Here is a 22,136-nt window from a genome sequence, read left to right on the forward strand (position 1 = left end):
AGTACGAAAACTTTAACATTTGCTGCATATTCTAAGTGGAAAAGGGGCCATAATAATGACAAAATGCTTGATATAGTTGTCTGCTCTTGTTTATAGGTTGGGGTCATGTTGGTAAACACGTATGCAAAATATGAAATCAATATGTCAAGGGACAAATAAAATATTTTGGGTAGTACGAAATCTTTAACATTTGCACGCTAACGCAGACGCAGACGCTAACGCCGACGCCGGGGTGAGTAGGAAAGCTCCACTATATATATTTCATACATAAAAGTCGAGCTAAAAATAATTGGGGTAGATATAGTACGAAAACTTTAACATTTGCACGCTAACGCAGACGCCGACGCCGGGGTGAGTAGGATAGCTCCACTATATATTGATAAAAAATTGACCTTTAGAAACGTTTTATATACAGTATATAGGTCCCTGATTAATATGATTTTATACATGACCTGTCATGAAAGGTCTTTTTGTCAGTAGATCTACAACAATCGGCAATTATTGTCTATATTGCATAAATACGCTTGATTCTCTTTCTCAAACTCAGCAAATATTAGTGTTCACATCGCGAAATGTAATGAATCCAGTTTCACTTTCGACTTAGATCGTTTTGTATAAACTGTAAATTCTTTTTCAATATTGGGCAAGAACGCGGCCAAATAAGATAGGAAAAGTAAATCTTTTGGATAACAGGTCAAAATGCAGACTACAAATGAACGTTGACAATTATCTTTATAACAAAATTTATACTTTACGGAGACTCCGGAGATGGACGAAGTGTTACGATTGCATGCTTCATTGCTTTGCCGACAATCGGGACACCTCGGACAATTCCGCCATATCGGCGACCCGGTTATGAATAAAATAATTTCAAATCAGAAGATAATAAAATGTAAGCGACAGCCACCTAATTTAAAACGTCTGTTAACCAAATCTTACTTTTCATCTCAAGAACCAAGAGTATCCAAATGTAATGACCCTAGATGCGCCCTGTGTGGTTATATTATTGAAGGGAATTCTTTTGATTTTAATGGCAAAATGTTCAAAATAAAAACTAATATGTCATGTGATATACAAAATGTGATTTATGTATTAGTATGCAATGGATGCAAACAATATTATATAGGCCAAACTGGCGATAAACTTAGAAATAGGCGATCTGTCCATGAACAACAAATGCGAGACCCCTCAACAAGACAGATGCCTTTAAGTAAACATTTAGATGAATGTTCACATAATGAACCAAAATTTAAAATATTTCCATTTTATAAGCTATTTTCGAACAATATTTCAGCTAGGTTAGCAAAAGAACAACATTTTATACATGTATTTAAACCCAAATTAAATTTCATTTAATATTTATTGACGTTATGACGTCATAATTGATATGACGTTATCTCCATGACATTTTGACGTTGTAATATATTGTATTATGCCCTGATGAGCTATGCGAAACGCGTTGGCTAAATCAATATATATTTAAAATCCCAGACACGTGTTTTTACTTTTATTATATAATATTCACAATCTGGATTATTACATTTTACTTATATAACTATATATATATATATATATATATATATATATATATATATATATATAGTTTCAGATTGGGTAAAATGGTGGGTCAAACGTCCATTTTACGGCCGTATTGTTGGGTCTTTAGTCGATTGTCGGGTCCCAAAGTCGATTATCGGGCACTTGGACCCGACAGTTGAAGACCCACTTAAAAAAAGGCTGCTTAACATACTCATGACTATTTTTAAATTCAAATTTGCATATGTAATTTTACTCGAATTGTCGGGCCTATATCTCCCATTAGCAAACATTAGGTCAAACTCCACACAGCAGTTACATCCCTTGGGCATTCGCCAATCATTAATGTCTTTTTCTAGAATAAGGGAGGCCACTGCGTATGAGATTGACCAACCTCGGCGCAGTGATTTACCGGGAACCAGCATAGCAACGAACGACAACTCTGTAATAAAAATTGCCAATTTTCGCGGTTAAACTTAAAAAGGTAAGTGGCGATAATATTTATTAGGTTTATTTATATCTTTGGTTATTAAAATTATTCTGCAAATGACTGAATTTAAACTGAAACTGCAACCAATAATTAGGACACAGTTTCTGAAACGTTTGCTGACAATGAAAACATATTTCAAACATGTAAAGCCGTGGCACGAATTTAGGTGACAACCTTGTTACCGCAAACAAACAAATGTAACCTATAATCTGCATTTAATGCAGATATAGTGACATTCATGAAAGCAAGCATGATTGTAGCATCAGATCATTTCCATGCGATACAAGTTCAATATATGTTTTAGGCTGACTGCAATGGTTAGACTGGGGAAATAAATTATAAAAGAACAGAATCTTTAACCACACAAGACAGTTGGACTAGCCTTAGTGGTACAGTCATGTTACTATTACCGGATCAGTAGCGTAATAAAGTTGTTCTGGGGAAAAGCAATAAATGGTTTAAGACTTCTTTTACATCAGTTTGATAAGGTTTCCAGACAAACGCTCCCACAAACAATCGCTCCTACGCTAAATTAGTTCTGGCTTCAATAACTTTAAAATTCGCTTTCTATGAATTTTGAATGGCGCAACATTAAAGTTATGGACCAACCCCAGTAGGAAAGTCAACCAGGAATATACGAAAAGTTGACAGTTAACAAAGACCGCTCCAAAACAGCTTGTAAAAGCAGTTATTGGCCCAAATCAGCTACTTTATGTCTTTATTGGAAAGATTGACATTTTTCACATTTAACTGATATGTTTTTTTACAAAATACTATCTTAAACATTTAACATTTATCTTTTCTGCTCTAACATATAGACCAGTTGACGAGTGAAGTCACGCGCACCTGCAAATATTACACTCCGCCCACTGGTTGGCAAAAAGAGGTGAAATTCATATAAGCGCTTATAGAGAAAGTTGAAATAATAATCGTTTTTATTGATAATCATGCACTATATCAAATATAATTTTACTAACTATGTCTGAATTAAACATAAGCGTGCAAGGAAATGCATTTTTGGAACGATTATATTGTTGTTATTATTTGTTTTTACTATAAACGAAATCTGGAGTGGAACACAATATACGAGCACGGTATGCAGTTACCATAAAAATCTCTACTTGGCACATCTTCGCGACCATTTTTTAGATAAAAAATTCTCTGATATTGAAATTTTTTCAGAATAAAACAAATTTAATGAACGAACAAAAATAAGGATGTAAACAAACAGCAAATAGATCGACTTTATGTACGCAACATATAGTAACTGATTTGAACATGCCTGTAAAAACTTGCCTTGTTACACATTAAATAAATTCTCTTGATAAATGTAATTGTTTTTATTTAATTATTCACACCAATTTTGACACTCTTTGTTTCAGCGTTTTTAACCCGGTGTTTTATTGCACTTTTGTTCATCATAAAGCGATTATCTCGTTATGATCGGATACTGTCCAAACAATTACAAAGAACACATGGTGTGATAAATCCAGGGACCTATTCTTGGCCACTGCATAAACCACATGTGGCATACAAGTGTCTGGTCATTAAACATCATTTATGATACCTCCATGTCATCTCTTGGCATATTGAGCGATCATCTAAGCAAAATTGTAAAGCCAAAATACGAAACAGTTGCTTTAATAAAATATTTGAACATATTAAAAAATGAAGATATTTGTCCGAAATGGATTAACAGGAATTAGTGTATGTATATATTAGCCTGTTTAATCATAATAATAGAGTGTTAATAACTATAAATTAAAAATATTGTGCAATTTCATTGCTACACAATTAACGTATTTAACGAGTACCGGCAAATGTAAACTCGGCTATTCATGTTTAGATTGTACGTTTCTGTAGTGTATGAAATGACATGAAAACAAGCAAACAACAAAAGGGTAAAAAATACTTGCGTAAAATAAATTAATATATAGATATATTTATCATAAAATGCTAGATTGTTATCACTCCTTACCACCAGTAAAGAGAGTGCATGCAAAGACAGTTTAATTTGCTTAATATGCAGTTCTTGTTTTTCATATGTATGATGGAAACGAAACGGTAATTCATTCCATGTAAAATAAAATTACTACAATGTTTATTAAATGTAATGTATTCCGCTTTTAGGGCTTCGTTTTATAATTGATTAAATGCCCCTCTTGCACCTTCGTTCGCTTATGAACAATAACAATATCTGCACCACTTATAATTATAATCAAATTAATGTATGTGTTATTATCTTTGAAATATAATTTACCAAAATCTTACAATCACAAAAAATATGAAAGAATATTTATTGTTTTGTTTTGTTGGATTGCCAGTTTTTAGTCTGATGTATTAATATTATTAATATGTATTTTTATACAGAGGTAATTATATTTATGAAAATACATTTATTGGTACAAAATATTATATTTTTGCACTATTATTTAAGAGTTTTTATGTTTATTTCGGATTTTTGCATCGTTTTATTGACTAAACAAACGACATGTATACATGATTTACGTTACTGTAACCAGTGTTTTTTGCCAACCAGCCAGTGCGCATGCGCGGAAAATCCCGAATGTAAACAATAACATTCAACTGGTCTATCGAGAAAAACAGTGACGTGACACATATGATTGAAATGCGAATCTCCCGAGATTTCACGGTCATATGATGTTATTTCTATTTTTAGTAACAAACCATGTGCTCAATTGTTTACAAATTCAGAAAGACATTTCCCGTTTTTTTTATAATTATTCTTGCTTGTTTTGTAAACAAATTGTAGTGTAAATACAAAATCAATGTACAAAATATTCAAAATTACCAAATTCACTTTGAAATCAGTGTTTAAATCCACCAGACGTAACTTGTTAATCACAAATAATAGATTTCAGAAAACGAAAGTAATGTTTACAATTCCAGCAAAAAATGTCAAGGTCGATCCGAAAGTATCCAAATGAAAACTCGTCACATGACAAAGCGACAATGGTGCAAAATTATGACTTTCAGGCTGATGAGAGTTATTTTCATCTATTGTAAGATGCATTTGAAACATTTGAATCTTAAAATATGCCCCGATGCAGTAATTTATATTCATTCACCAATATATGAAGGAATGTATCCAAGAAAACATACTGTCTTTGATTTATAGCGTGACATAAATCTGTCACCACTCTGGTTGACTTTCGATACAGGGTTGACTTCAGCGTACAGATATGTCAATACTATATAAACTGTACGCTGAAGTTTCTTTAGCTAACGCTAAATTTGACAGGGCGGACATTCGCTCCTACAATGTTTTGATAGGGCGGACAGTAGCTCCTATATTATTTTGCCAACTCGGACAATCGCTTCTACATTATTTTGTCAACCCGGACAGTCGCTCCTACATTATTTTTATTCAACGGCAAAACGTTCTATATGCCTATCAAAGACTTACACCTATAATTAACCGACAATTAATTTTGCCAACTTGTTGACAGTTAGCCAATTCAAAACATTACATTTCCTACATTACATTTATTGGAATACATGTAAGTGCCATTTTGCGAATGGGATAAACATAAAAACCGCAAATATGTTGTTCTTAATTTCATTTGTTTTATGATATGACATTTATATGACATTTATAAACATATATATACACAAAATACACAAACGAAAAAACATCCAAACAAAAGGTCTTTTGTGTCTGTCAGTGGCTCACCGTCTTCTTTCTTACGCGTTTTATCACCGATTATATTTATATAATAGCAAAGAATTAAATTGTTATATATTGATAGAATGTTATACCAGAAAAATTATACATTGAAGACGAAATTCATAAAATGCAACATGCAGGCAAATTCGACTGTACAGACATGTTCGATTTACTGCATAACCATCATATGGTTGACTTAGACATGTGCTTCTTTGAGTACGAGTGACCCTCTAAGCATAGCACAGACTGACTGCGTTTGTTTGTTAGAATGTTCCATGTTGGTAGTAAATTATTGGCGTAATATTGACATTACAATATATACATATTGTTTTCACAGATTGCTAAATTACATTTAAAGAATCGACCAACTGTAACATAGTTTCTTAATAAGTAAATTGATTTATTAAAATCACATTGATCCGCTCATGTTAAATTGGCTTTCTGTTAACAAGTTGGCAAATTTAATTGTCTGTTAATTATAGATGTTAGCCGGGTTGGCAAAATAATGTTGGAGCGACTGTCCGCCTTGTCAAATCCAAAATGTATTTGTGTTACCTTTTTTTCGCCGCAGAATTCATGCATTAACGGATCAGTTGTAGCTATAACGGATCACATGATCAAAACCACTCAAGGAGGGGGGCATTTAACATATTATTTAAACTGTCGAAACATGAACTTTGTTGTTTACAAGGACCAAGTTATATTGCCAGTTATAAATAATATTCATGTTTTTGTTATTGTTATTGATTGTTTTCTATATGTGATCTTGTATTCTTGTGTGAAATATCTGATGAAAATCCTAAATAGATCAGAAAGATATGGGCGTGTTAAAAACCATGAAATTATTTGAATCATATATAATCATCGATATTAAACATGGATCATAAATAAAACTATAAGATTGATGTCATTTATTGTAAGAATCAACAAGATTTTCATATATTTTAATATAATATATTAGCAATACGCATATTATCACGCTTGATCTGTTATTGTCCTTATTCTTTATTTCATTTAAGGTGCTGCAAAATCTTTAAACACGAATCAAAACTGAAATGGACTTTTGCAGGCAGGACTACTAAATGGCCTTAAAATTAATGCTTAAACTTCTTGCTTGCCAACATAGTTATACTAGCATGTGGCCGCGAACAATGTTTAACCTCGATTTGGAAACGAGACAGAAATCAACAAAATTGTATATAAATGTCAGCAAAACATACCGAAATGTTTGACAAAGAGTCTTTCCCATTACGACTCAATCAGTGCGTTTTAAAGAACAGACCTTGAAGATGCTATATATTAAATATCATCTAAAATATCAACTATTTATCGCAATGCGCAGTCTGTAATTTACTGATGTTTAGGAACCAAAAGTTAGGTAATGTCCGGTTATATGATCATATGCTAAAAATGAAGTATGCTTTCTGCTTTCTGTGCATTGATTTTTTTAATCCAAAATGTTTTGGGCCTGCCCAGCTAGCTGAGTTGATGGCTCAGTTGATAGAGCGCCAGACTGTCAATTTTTAGGTTTGAATCTGGGGGTAGGATAAAGTTTCTTCATAGAGATTGGTTCCCGAACATTGTAACATTGTATTTGTAGGTCATTCTTCCCCAACCTCTGAATCAAGTTGGGAAGAAGTGGGTCACTTGTGGTTGGCTAATACTGGTCACAAGAAGTAGGAAAGCTGGTTCATGTCCTGACCACTTGCAAAATGACCTTAATTTGGGTTCATGAAGGCATTAAACCTGATCAATTTAAATTCAACCAAATTCTTTTGCCCAAAGGTCAGAGTTTCAAATACATTCCAACACAACAGCTGTTGGCAGTCACCTCGATTATTGATTATAAAGCCCCGTCCAGTTCGATTGTCAGCGGCTAGCAGTCAATAGTATGGTCGTTTCAATAACATTGCCAACAACGATCATTTGTCTAAACTGTTTTCAATTTTCTAAAGATTGACTGTTTCCAAAACACAATTTAATATTAATCTTAAAGAACTGGACCAACGTTATTCCTTCTTCTGTTTGAGATTTTGCAGAACTTCTCCCTAAAGTGACTAGTCTTTATGACATTAAGTGAGTAATAAGGCCTTTCAAAATTTCATTCTCTACAGTTATTTGATTAATTATTAAATATTATGAAAATTTAAATATCATTTATGTTAGATATAGAGCCATGTATTAATCTTGCATGATTTTCATGTCTGATAGATGTTTCACTCAACAGTTTGTTTATGCAGAAATAAAACAAGTAACTGATTTTTATGCCCCCCTTCAAAGAAGAGGGGGTATATTGCTTTGCACATGTTGGTCTGTCGGTCCGTCCACCAGGTGGTTTCCGGATGATAACTCAAGAACGCTTGGGCCTAGGATCTGTGCAAGTGGAAGTCAAGTTCTTAAACCTTTGCATGCTGGGAAATTTGTCGTCTGCTAAAATGTTGTCTGCTGAATTTCTCAAATTAGCGTTTTCTTTGAATTTTTTCAAAGAATACTATAAGAATAGCAAACAGTTTGGATCCTGATGAGACGCCACATTCTGTGGCGTCTCATCTGGATCCAAACTGTTTGCAAAGGCCTTCAAAATTCGGTTCCAGCACTGAAAGAGTTAAGAAAATCCCTGGAGTTGGTACTGTGCATCATTTAAGATTCCTCTTTGTAGCCTTGACCTTAAGTCATTTAATCTTGTTTGTTAATTTCAATTTCAGCTGGCACTACATGTTTTTGCCTTTATATGTTTGAACAAATAAAATGGGCATCAAATCCTTTAAGCAAACAAACAATTGACTCTGGGATACGGCCTTACCTTTCAAAAGGGGAAAATACCATGTGACGGGCACTTTTGGGGAAAAATTGCAATAAATTGTCATAAACCGAAGGTTAATTACATGTAATAACCATTATTTGCTCCACTTAAAAGCTGTAGCTTTTTATATGGCTTTCCCCTACCACAAGTGATTGGAGCTATACTGCAATCACTGTGTCTGTCTGTCCCACATGGGTTTATGAATAAAATAAAACATTTCAAGTTTCAAATGCTTAACTGTTCCCTGGAATTGTTCAGGAAAAATGCCTTGTAATTTGTTTAGCAGTCACATAAACAACCAAGCTATGTAAAATGGAATTTTTACACCCATTATTGCTGCTTCTTCCTGTATTTGCGCGATGATTATCTGAGATATTAACTCTATGATTCTGTATTCTCAAATCTTTTCTATAAAGAAGGAATGTAGTTGACAATTGTTAATAGTTTTATTTGATCGTTCGTCAAAAAGTTGTAATTCTGTTACTCTTGTATCTTCAATGCAATTGAGTAATTAAATAGCAATTAAATTGAATGCGTTTTAATTCCCTTTTATTATTGTTTAACTTGAGTAACAATGCTATGACGTTAAATTTTATTTACACTTAAATGTATTATGAATATTGCTGGGCCAAGTGTGAGGTTGAGCGCTCTATAACCAGGTTTAAACCCCCAATGCTTTGCATTGACCGTTCCAAGGCGGTGACCCCAGCTTTATTCATATTTTGTGTTTATGTTGGTTTGTATTGTGCTGTATTGTGCTGTTTTGTACTGTTTGGGCAATCGGTCACTTGCCTTAAATAAAGGACCTACTAATTGTTTTTAATGAAAATTCAATACTGCTCCAGCAGCTGGAGTTTCACTTCTTTATATTGTATTATTTTTTAACCGATTTTTTTTCAAAACTTTCCCTCTGTGTCATCTGTAAAAGACTAAGATTAATATTTCGTTGCCAAAATACAGAGGAAATTTTTAATGGAATATTGATTGTTGCTTTAAAGCTTTTATGATAATCAGTAACAGAAGCAGTAACATTCAGCCATAATTATGTATCCACACGGCTATAAACTAATACCAAGCTTCCCATTCCCCTTCTCTTCAGATACTTCCTTTCTTTCAAAGGGAAACAGTGGTGGTAAACAGATGATATTGCAATATTGCAATACTTCTTCCTCTGCCAAAATACATGTTATAAACATTGTTGGGCCTCTTATCAGTTATAAAAATTGTAGGGTCCCATATAAGAAATAAACATGTTGACACTAATTTTCAGATTTCATATAAGTCATATTGTTGAGTCTCATATATGAAATACTGTTGGGTCCCATATAAGTAATATTGTGGGGTCCCATATAAGGTATATTGTCAGGTACCATATAAGAAATATTGCTGGGTCCTATATAAGAAGTATTGTTGGGTCCCGTATAAGAAACATTGTTGGGTCCCATATTTAAGAAATTTTGCAAGAAATATTGTCAGGTACCATATTATATAAGAAATATTGTTGGGTCCTATATAAGAAGTATTGTTGGGTCCCATATAAGAAACATTGTTGGGTCCCATATATAAAAAGTATTGTAAGAAATATTGTTTGATCTCATATAAGAAACATTGTTGGGTCCCATATACGTAAAAAGCATCGTTGGGTCCAACATAAAAGATACAAGTTGACATTCTAGGGTCCCTTATAATTTAATTAACATTAAATGTATAATTAACACTTTAGGTATCCATATAAGTAATGAAAATTGTTGGGCCTGGCCCTTTATTAGAAGTAGACATGTTTACACTTAATGACTAATGTTGAGACCCATATAATTAAAATGTATTGCTAGTAGACTGAACTGCAATTTTCTAACACTGGTTTCAGTGACACACATTCACTGTGCAGATTTCTACTAAATATGTGTTGTTTTAATCTCAAAATTAGTCTTGAGGGTTAATTGACACACCCATTAAATTATTTCCTTATAACCATATGGTATCCGTTGTTAATTCGAATGTTATTTATCATTTTGCCGTTCATCGTAATTTCTTTTCTGCTTGCCACCATCTTGGACGATGACGTAAATACAGGCATGCTCAATCACTATACATTGACCACTGCCAGTATCCTCCGCAATATAGACAATCCCAGAATCGATAATAAGGGCGCCGCCATATTGGCTATTACGTATTTTTGAGTAGTGACTTAATGGACTTTCCTACATTAATAGATAGTGACATCTACAATTATTTTGTGCTGAAAATGAACACACAAAAACCATACCTATGCTTATTTGCTCAAAGAGACATTCAGACAGGAGAGGAGCTTCTTTATGACTATAGTGTGTCTGATCTACCATGGAAGGTTAGTTATATCATATACATCATATTTAATAAATAGATGATGCCATTATCATGAAGAAGCACACATGAATGGATGTCAAACTACTAACATTACTTTTGTCATCAAACAGCTTATGGCTTTTCGCTAACATAATTGTATCCTCAAAAACAGCTGTTAACCCTTTGCATGCTGGGAAATGTGTCTCCTGCTCTAATTCATCTGCTGAATTTCAAAAATTAGCATTTTCTTCGAGTTTTTTTCATAGAATATTATTAGAATAGCAAACAGTTTGGATCCTGATGAGACGCCACATTCTTATTTTTTCCCTGTAACAAAAAGGAAAGAGCATTTATACATTTGTATTTGGTATCTAGTAGGGCTGCAACAATATACCGGTATATCGGTATATATCGCAATACGCAATCCGCATATTGTATTGCGATATGATTTTCATCATACCGGTACGAAAATTTTACAAAAATTCATTCACATTTCGTCCAGAAAAGCCATCCGAAATAATGATGAAAAGGTTAACAAAACAAAGCAGGGTAAATTATTTTTTACGTAAAAAAAGCATTCTAAAAAGTGTATTATACGGAGTAGCGTTGTTACATGGGAGCATTCATTCGATGCTTTTGAACAGATTATCGTTGAATTAATTGCGCACAGCTGTAAATGTTTCGTTCGATTCTGATTTGAGCATTATTTGTAATCCGAATTTCGGAAATACGCTTCCAAATTTGAATGCTAACGCGACAAAAAAAAATTATAGCGTCAAATAAAAAGTGCTTTATCCTTTGTCTCAATAAAAAGCGCCCGAAAATTATACAGACATGTAGAACGTCGCATGGAAAGTATGGGTGTATTTTGTGTTGTATAAAAACGGGAACATCACGTCAGCTGAATTACGCGTGTTCAGTGGGAAAAACGCCCCGGTTGGACGTTATTTCATCACATCTTTAAATAGTAACAATTGCAAAAATGTATTTGATACTTAAGAAAATTTGCAAATGTTTGTGTTTCTTATCATTCTTGAGCACATTTATAGTAAATATTTACCAGAATTGCTTTAAAATTGGAATTTATGGGATTATTGGGTAATTGGCAAGTTATAATTTTGGTACAAGTTAGCAATATATTGCGATATATTGCAATACGGGTTTTTGAACTGACAATATATTGCAATACGGTTTTTGGCGTATTGTTGCAGCACTAGTATCTAGCGTCTCTAATTGGTCCACTATCAGGATTGTTTAAATAATGACCCTTTGGTTAAAATTTGCTCCTTCCTTGGAGATCACATCTTTTACAAAAATTAATGAGCTATCAGATTCATCTTATGTTCCAAGTTAATCAACCCCACAAATCAATAAGAGTTCAGCAATCTTTATTATAGCTGTTGAGCAATATTGGGCTTTTTTATGTCCCCCACTATAGTAGTGGGGGACATATTGTTTTTGCCCTGTCTGTTGGTCTGTTGGTTGGTTGGTTGGTCTGCTGGTTGGTTTGCGCCAACTTTAACATTTTGCAATAACTTTTGCTATATTGAAGATAGCAACTTCATATTTGGCATGCATGTGTATCTCATGAAGCTGCACATTTTGAGTGGTGAAGGGTCAAGGTCATCCTTCAAGGTCAAACGTCATATAGGGGGACATTGTGTTTCACAAACACATCTTGTTGGACCTTTTGTTTAGTCTTGTGTTATCTGGTACCTTTTATAAAATCAATATTAAGTTACTTTTGCAATAATTTGTAGGAAAAGAAAGCCAATGGTATGTTTAGTTCACAGTTTTTAATGGATGTAATGATACTTTGAATGGTAATATTGGGAAGTAAGTAGGTAAATATTCTTGTTTAAATTGTCTAATTATTGAGTAAGCCAATCTTGTGAAATACAATTTAGCAGAACGTTCAAAGAAAATAAGTTTTTATGGCCAACTTCGCATCATGGTTGTCAGTTTTTTTTCAAGGCTGATAAATAGTTATGATAATTTCAATACTGTCAAAAGTATGCAAATGATAGTTGGCACACATATTCATGTACATCTCTTAGGAAAAAAGCAACATAACTTTAAGCGGGTATATTCGATTTTTAAATGCGTTAAATTGTAATATATTGAAACAAATATGCTATAATAACACGCAATATGCAAGAAAAATGATACATTTAAGACGAATTTCATAAAATGCAGCAAATGCAAACTTGCGCACCAAGCTGATTGTGACGAAGATAATTCGTACATATTTTCCTACAATAACCGATGCATTCGTCTTTTAAGTAAGTGTTCGTGTGTCGTATGAATCAATATCGCTGCAGGAATTGAAAATGAACCGTTAAACTTAATTTAAATTCACATCTTACATGCATGATATACATGCTGGCGAATTCGGCTGTACAGGCTTTTTCGATTTCAATTTTAAATATTCTGCTTATTTCGCATTTTCCGACAAATGTTCTTCTTTACTTGTATTTTAGTTTATTTTGAAATATATGTATAATACGTTTTTTGCACATTTGATATTAATTAATAAATATTTGACAAGATCGTATAAACCCGCTTTAAATGGTCTGCCACCTAGGGCAAACATGTATATGATACTTGAATTATCCAGTGAATGGCAAAATCTAATTCAAAGGTATCATTACAGCCTGCTTGTTAAGATTTAATTTTCATGTTTGTTTGCATCTTTTCATTTTTAGCTCATCTATTTTTTGAAAAAAAATTATGAGCTATTGTCATCACCTTGGCGTAGGCGTCCGATTAAGTTTTGCATTTACAGGGGTTTTTCTGTCTATTTTGGGAAAAGGAGTCTGACCAAATTGGGAATTTTTTATCGACACAATTGGCCATTTTGGGAAATTTTGCTTCGATTAAACAGCTCATTTGGGAAAAAATAGTGAATATATCATGCTTAAATAATTCAGTAGTTTAACAAATAAATTTGTTTTTATTTGTTATTTTGTCTTCTTTATATAAACAGATGCAATATTGGGCGTGTTCAACGTTTATTCAAGTACTGCATTTTTGTTATTAGTTACAGTTACACTCTGAGATAAGAACTGAACAGTCAAAACCTTATAGCAGATATTTTTTACCAAAACAAACACTGGTTAGTCACACAAGTTATAAGACACTTCATTCTTTAAAGAAAAAAAAAATATTTTTTTTTTGGAAGTTGGGACTTTTTTTTAATATTTTGGTTTGGGATCAGGTCCGTTTGCTTTGGGAGTGCCTCCGTTTTCCGGAGGCGCAGACAGTGCTGAAAACCCCCTGATTTAGGTCCACTTTACTCATTAAGTATCAATGCTTTTGCATTCAAACTTGGTACACTTACTAACTATCAAGAGGGGACTGGGCAGGCAAAGTTAGATAACTCTGGCGTGCATTTTGACAGAATTATGTGCCCTTTTTATACTTAGAAAATTGAAAATTTGGTTAAGTTTTGTGTTTAGGTCCACTTTATTCCGTAAGTATCAAAGCTATTGCTTTCATACTTGCAACACTTATTAACTATCATAAGGGGACTGTGCAGGCAAAGTCATGCAACTCTGACTGGCATTCTGACGGAATTATGGGCCCTTTATACTTAGAAAATTGAAGATTTGGTTATGTGAATTTTGTGTTTAGATCCATTTTACTTCTAAAGTATCAAGGTTATTGATTCTAAACTTCAAATACTTTCATGCTATCATGAGGGTACTGTACCTGGCAAGTTGAATTTTACCTTGACCTTTGAATGACCTTGACTCTCAAGGTCAAATTATTTAATTTTGCTAAAATTGCCATAACTTCTTTATTTATGATTAGATTTGACTGATAATTTGACAAAACAACTCTTAACTGACATACCACAATAGACTCCCCCCCACCTTATAAATGACCACCACACACCCTTACACTATACCCCCCTCCCCCCCCCCCCCCCCACCACCACCCAGCCCATTTTATTTTTTATGTTCCCATTCACTATAGTGGGGGACATATGGATTTTCCCCTGTTGGTCTGTTTCTGCCAACTTTAACATTTTGCAATCACTTTTGCTATATTGAAGAAAGCTACTTCATATTTGGCATGTATGTGTTTTTCATGGAGCTGCACATTTTGAGTGGTACTTTCTGATAATGGGTTAAAATGAAAGTGAATATCTGTTAACAGTTGCACTGCATAAGCATGAAACAAATTGCCTGGATTATTTCATTTATTTTTCTTACACATACTGCTCTGATAGGGAATACATCTTATAAACATGACTTGCGAGTTTTTCACACCTTTATTGACATTACACAACAGATTAACACCAATGAGCTGTCGAAAGTCGTTTAACCTCTATGCCATTAAAATCTGTTAAATGGACGAATAAAGCAATTAAGCTGTGATCTTCGCCATCTTTGTACCAGATTGCAGAATTTCCAATTTCAGATTTCCAGTTTGCGAAGTCATTTTGCCAATTCCCAATGGGCAGAATATTTATTTATTAGGTTGTTTACGATGTATCCTTGTTTGAAGCTTTATTATTGCAATATTTCTGCCTAAATACATGTAATAAGAATTGTTGGGGCCTCTTACAAGTAATAAACATCGTAGGGTCCCCATATAAGAAATAAACATGTTTACACTAATTTTCGGGTCTCATATAAGTAATATTGTTGGGTCCCATATAAGAAATACTGTTGAGTCCCATATAAGAAGTATTATAAGAAATATTGTTGGGTCCTATATTAGAAGTATTGTTGGGTCCCATATACGAAACATTGTTGGGTCCCATGTATAATAAGCATTGTAAGAAATATTGTCAGGTACCATATAAGAAATATTGTTGGGGTCCTATAAGAAGTATTGCTGGGTCCCATTTTAGAAACGGGTTTTTTACCTTCTATAACAGACGCCGAACTAGGCTGTTTGTTTCCCCTTTCTGGTCAAAAAAATTCCACCTAAAAAAAATATATATTTATTTTTAGCTCCATCTGGCCAGCGGGGCTTATGTCATGGTCCTGTGTCCGTCGTGTGTCCATGCGTGCGTTAACTTTTTCTTAAAACATCTTCTTCTTCTTTTTACAGTTTTGAGCACGAACAGTCCGTTTTTCACGATTTAAAACGGCCGTTTTTGTAAATATTCACGGACATGAAAGGATTGTGAATTGGCCGTGTCAAAATTGTGAAATGTCCGTCCATGGCCAATCGCAAAGAAGGAAAAAAAGCCCTGAATCCACAACGAATACAATGACACAATACAACATAAAGCTAATTATGGCATGTTCACAGACATTCAAATATTTTGCAGAAATGCATTTGCCGTTGTTATACATTTTTATACACGTATAATATGTACGTAAAAACGACACCCTTCTATTACTCATCATATTAAGGGTTGCGGCATGTGGATATTGTCTTTAACATCTTGAATGGCAAAAAGGGATTTTGTCCGTTAAATGAAGGATTTTTTGGCTGTTTTAAAGAATTTGAAGTATTATAAAATTGTTTATAAGTTTTTGTCACAGTGTATATGGGTTCCTCTACCCCTCCAGTGCACATATTACTCCTCGTCAAATTTTTCTTGGTCATACGTGCACTGTTTGGGTAGAGGAACCATATACACTGTAAACAAAAACTATAACTTATGATATACATAACAGCAAAACTTCAGTTGTAATGTCCAATATACTTTTCTGTAGATTTCAGTAAGACCCACCAATGGATAATAATATCAAGGCCCAACTGTTGACTATATACTTATATATATGTGGCGCGTTTCTGAAAAAGGCCCCTTTTGTGTGAACGTCAAATAACGGAGAAATGACGTTGTGAAGATATGCATTATTTTCCGACGTTTAAAAATTATTTTAGACAAACATCACACAAATTTAATCACTATGCTAATTCATTTAATTTAGAACGTGTAACAATACAAATTGGCCATATTACATGTATAGTAGTAAACAACGGACAAAACTTCTTGCAAAATTATATCGTCAAAATAGTTGCATTGATATAAAAACATTTTTAGAGTTCACATAGCATCTCTTCAAAATTATAGGTTTGAACAAGTTTTCATTTGATCATATAAAACGTGTACATATCTGAATAGGAAAAGAACGAACTTTAAGAACATTTTAAAAACTCAATTTATTTTTGTCACATTCATATGGCCTTTTTTTCTGAACCATGTCACGTAAACATAATAGCAAAACCTTCTGTTATCCAAGCCAATATATATTTTCTATAGATTTCAGCAAGACCCACCAATGGATAATAGACATACAAGACCCCACTGTTGACATTATATGTTTACAGTCATTGAGGCAACTGTTGAAGACACCCACAGTCTAGAATCTATACAGGAGTCAGAGCCTCTCATGATACAACATGCCAGTATTGACTGTGCTGATCATATGCAATCTACAGGTTTCACTTTGGTTCTTTCAGAGTCCATGTCAACTGCTGACAGTGAAGAGCCAGGCAGTCTGACCCATGATAGGAGGGAGCCAAGTGAAGAGCCAGCCAGTCTGACCCATGATAGGAGGGAGCCAAGTGAAGAGCCAGCCAGTCTGACCCATGGTATTTCTGTTATCTGTTGGGCCTCTTACAAGTAATAAACATCGTAGGGTCCCATATAAGAAATAAACATGTTTACACTAATTTTCGGGTCTCATATAAGTAATATTGTTGGGTCCCATATAAGAAATACTGTTGAGTCTCATATAAGAAGTATTGTAAGAAATATTGTCTGGTACCATATAAGACATTCTTCAAAAGTTCCAAGGTTACTTTGTCATGGCGATTTGCCAATCATTGGTTCAGCATTTCTTACTTGCTGTCAATATACCTTGAGCGACCATTGCAGTCCTTTTGTTTACTTTAGTCTTTGATACATAGATTTGTTATTTTATATTAAACTTTGCTGTTAAATCAAGAAATTGTTGTGTTGTTTTATATGTATGTATTGCTTTGGTTCGAATATGGCCATATTAAATGTATGCAAATGTGTTATCCTTGTCAAATAAAAAATCATTTCTTGAAACATTCAAGGTTCAATATTGAACTTTCTATTTATTATTCAGTACTTATTTTTTATTTACAAACTGGTACAATCGTTCACAATTACTTCTAAAGTCTAGTTGTGCAAATATGGGATTGCTTAAGCCATTTAAGAATTATGGTCTTTGTTTCATATCCCTGTACAGATGAGATATTGTGACCTGAAGGTTTCTTTATTATGGCACAATATTTATTTAGACTTTCAGCAATTATACTACATTCTCTTCCAGTTTAATGGCATACATACATACATGTATACTTCGGCTTTTATACAGAAATAAGTAATTATGTTGAATATGCTTGCCATCAATTTGTGAATAAATTATAATAAAAACTTTTATGGAGACCTTTGATTTTGGGCAGCTTTTGTATGACAGAAAATGGGTTATCTGTGAGAACCCAATAATTGATTTTAAATTGTTAGACCCAATTGTTATATTTAACATAAATTTTGGCATATATACAGGAAAGTAGCTATTTTCAAAATGGCGGATCATGTAAATACCAAACCACGTGTTGTGTTTTTCAGAATTAAACATTACAAATTTTTTGACTCTGTAAATGCATGGTGTGATTACAAGAATTTGGAGCACCATAATGACTACAACCTATACAGATAAAAGCTTTCTTGTGTACATCTTTTCTGTAGAAGATGCAAAACAAATTTGTTAAATTGGCAGCAAACTGGAATGATGACTGCATATTTGTGAATATAATCAAGAATTAACATGCTTTATAGATTATTGACATGACTCATGGTGAACTAAAATTGCTTGCAAAGCATCTGGGACATGATGTGAAGACCCACAAGGAATATTATCAGTTGTCTTCCAGTACCATGGAACTCTCAAAGGTATATATTTCATTAATAAAAATCTTTAAATTTTCCATACACAGATATTTGAAAAACTAAATGCTATATTGTAACTAAGAGGGCTAAAAGAAGAATAATTTAACAGGCAGCCACAGTAAGACCATATCTGATGTTGACTTTGACTAGTATGCTTTGCAATTAATGGCTTTTATGCCCCCTGGATCGAATGAACGGGGGTATATTGTTTTGGCTTGTCTTTCTTTGTATGTGTGGGCGTGTCAAGGTGTGTGTGTGTGTCCAAAAACTTTACCAAAACTTAAACGTTTGATCATAACTTTTGAAATATTGAAACAGCAACTTGATATTTGGATTACATGCGTATCTCATGGACCTGCACATTTTGAGTGGTGAAAGGTCAATGTCATCCTTCAAGGTCAAAGGTCAAATAAAAAAAAGCGCACAGTAGGGGCATTGTGTTTCTTACAAACACATCTCTTGTTGTGAGTGTGTTTGTGCTACAACCAATGTCCATGCCAAGGTGGAAACTCTCCAGTTCATGTTATTGTTGTTTTGGTCTATTTAGCCCTCATTGTCATACTGTTAGTGTTGTCTGCTAATTTGTTGCCATTGTTGACTATTTTATATTATTGTGGCTTTTCTTCATTTATTCAATGGGAATTTTGGTCACTGACCAGCTTTTCATTAATTAAGTTCTTTTACTGAAATGGTATCAAAAAATGCAATATCTAAAGGCAGTACATCACACAAGCTAGCATTAATATAAAGCGTAATTATACCCACTTACCTATGTGTAATGGGGGCTATATAAAAGTCACTTTATTTCTGTCCCAAAATTTCATCCGATCTTCACCAACTTGGTCACAAGTTGTATCTAGATGATGTCTAGTCAAGTTGAATATGGGTCATGCCTGGTAAAAAAACTAGGTCACAAGGTCACTTAGTGCTTTTAAACACAAAGTTTGTCTGGACCATAACTATTTCATTTATTGTTAGATTTTTAATTGACTTGTTTTGATTTGTTCACCATCATGGGACCGTGTGTCGCGCGAAAGAATTGCGTCGATATCTCCAAGAACTTAGATCAAGGTCACTTTGGAGTTCAAGGGAAAATGCTTGTCCGGGCCATAACTTTTGTCATTCATTGTGAGATTTTAAAATCATTTGGAACATTTGTTAACCATCATTGGAGGGTGTGTCGCGCAAAGAATTTCTCTTGTCCGGGCAATAACTGTGTTGTTCTTTTGAGATTTTAAATCAGTTGGAACATTTCACCATCATGGAAGGTGTGTTTGTGCGAAAGAATTACGTCGATATCTCCAAGGTCAAGTCACACTTTGAGTTCAAATGTCAAAAATGGCCATAAATGAGCTTTTCTGGGCCTAACTATGTAGTTCATTGTGAGATTTAAAATCATTGGCACATTTGTTCACTGTCATATGACTTGTGTGTCACGTGAAAGAGTTTACGTCAATATCTCGAAGGTCAAGGTCACACTTTGTTCAAAGGTAAAGAAGGCCATAACTATGTTGTTCATTGTGAGATTTTAAAATCATGTGTTCACCGTTATGGATGGTGTGTGGCAGGAAAGAATTATGTCGATATCTCCAAGGTCAAGGTCATGCTTTAGTTTCAAAGGTCAAATTGGCCATAAATGATAATGGCATAATAATTCTTAAAATAGCCATTAATTAGATTCTCTTGTGTGGATGGGGCACGTGGGGGTATAGGTCACGTCTGTGACAAAGCTCTAGTTTCTTTAAGTGTTGTGGCAGATAATTGAGATTATATTATTTGTAGGGCTGTGTAATTTACAAATATGGTACTGGTGCAGACTTTCACAAGCTGTCAACAAAATAGCATATGGCAACGTTTGTGTTCAATTATATTGATATTGAAATAAAAAGTGAGGTCAGGGAACTATGGATGCTACTGTTGTTATGATGGAAGTATTGTTGACACTGGAATATTATGGTCTTCTTGAATTTTATAGGTTGCCCTGATGTTGTATGCTGTTGAAAATGGTTAGTCAATGAGTGGAAGGGAAGGCAGATGAAGGACATAGTAGTAGAAGGTTTGTATTATAAGAATTTTATTATATAATTCATTTACTGAATTGGGATGGAGAATTTTTTGTGTACTTTCTCTCCTATGGCTGTCAGTAAATTCGACTGAAGGATCATTCTTCAGAACAAAACAGAGCGCTTGAGACAGACAAACGATGTAAAACATGTTTGAAAGGCGGGCCCTTGTTTTGGGCCACGTTAATTCAATAGTCTAAAATTTACGTGGAAAAATAGGCACCCTATTTTATGTGCCTTGAAAATTGTTTTCTCCTCTTAAAGAAATGCTAGCAACACAATACTTTTTAACAACCTTGAAGTATTGAAAAATTTACTGTCGTATCAAAGTGACTTCTGGTTATTTTTTCTAAATAGTTATTTCTAAAATAAAAATCATTTTTTTACAGATTTACCTCTTCCATTGAAGACGAAGATGGCCATCAAAGGTAAATAGTTATTTATCCCCATGATAGATATTGGCCACTGTTCATTTGTATTATGAAAGTGTCCATAACAGAGTCATTGTTATGGTAGCCCATTAAAAAAAAGGGAGTATAGGAATACCTTTAGATTTGGACACCTTATGAAATAGTTTATATTGCTCAATTAGACATTTCTGTTTCTGAGTTATTTTTATGATTTAAAGGATAATAACTTACTTGCAAGTATGAAGATTTTCTGATTTAAATTGTAAGGCAGGTCTTATAACATATTTTAGTGGGGATATGTGTGTTGTTATTTGTGTACTCTCATACTTATACCGAAAAGCATAAAAACACGTTTAGAAGTGCTTTTGTAAAACAAAACATTTTCCTTTGGTATTTCTCTATTATCATATAATAACGGCCCCCACCTATTGATGATAAAGACAATACCCAACTGTAGACTGATATATTCTAGTACAATTTTCTGTTGTCCAAGATATATATTTATGCACCCTTCGAAGAGAGGGGGTATTTTGCTTTGCACTGTCGGTCGGGCTGTCGTTCGGTCGTCCCCAGGTGGTATTCCGTGATAACTCAAGAACGCTTTGTGCTAGGATCATGAAACTTCATAGGTACATTGTCATGACTTTTGCAGGATGACCCCTATGATTTTGAGGTCCACTAGTCAAAGGTCAGTCACAGTGGACCCGAAATAGTAAAATGGTTTCGGGATGATAACTCAAGAACGCATATCGCCTAGGATCATGAAACTTCCTGGGTAGATTGGATCAATGATCGCAGATACCCCTATAGATTTTGATGTCAAGGTCAAGGTCAACGGTGACCCAAATAGTAAAATGGTTTCCGATGAAACCTCAAAAACGCATCCGGTCTAGATCATGAAACTTCATGGGTAGATTATCATTACTCGCA

General features: G+C 33.9%; 1 protein-coding gene and 1 long non-coding RNA gene across 6 annotated transcripts in view; both read left to right on the plus strand.

The window, feature by feature from the left end:
• Positions 1-22,136, plus strand: part of LOC127871136 (eukaryotic translation initiation factor 2-alpha kinase-like) — a 626,118-nt gene that overhangs the window by 459,689 nt on the left and 144,293 nt on the right. The gene's annotated exons all lie outside the window — the stretch shown is intronic.
• LOC127871147 (uncharacterized) lies at positions 852-20,778 on the plus strand. Its single transcript, XR_008045162.1, has 4 exons — positions 852-2,020; positions 17,272-17,403; positions 18,623-18,736; positions 20,709-20,778. It is a non-coding gene; the product is annotated as an uncharacterized LOC127871147 (long non-coding RNA).

This window comes from Dreissena polymorpha, chromosome 3, assembly GCF_020536995.1.
Source record: "Dreissena polymorpha isolate Duluth1 chromosome 3, UMN_Dpol_1.0, whole genome shotgun sequence".
NCBI lineage: Eukaryota > Metazoa > Mollusca > Bivalvia > Myida > Dreissenidae > Dreissena > Dreissena polymorpha.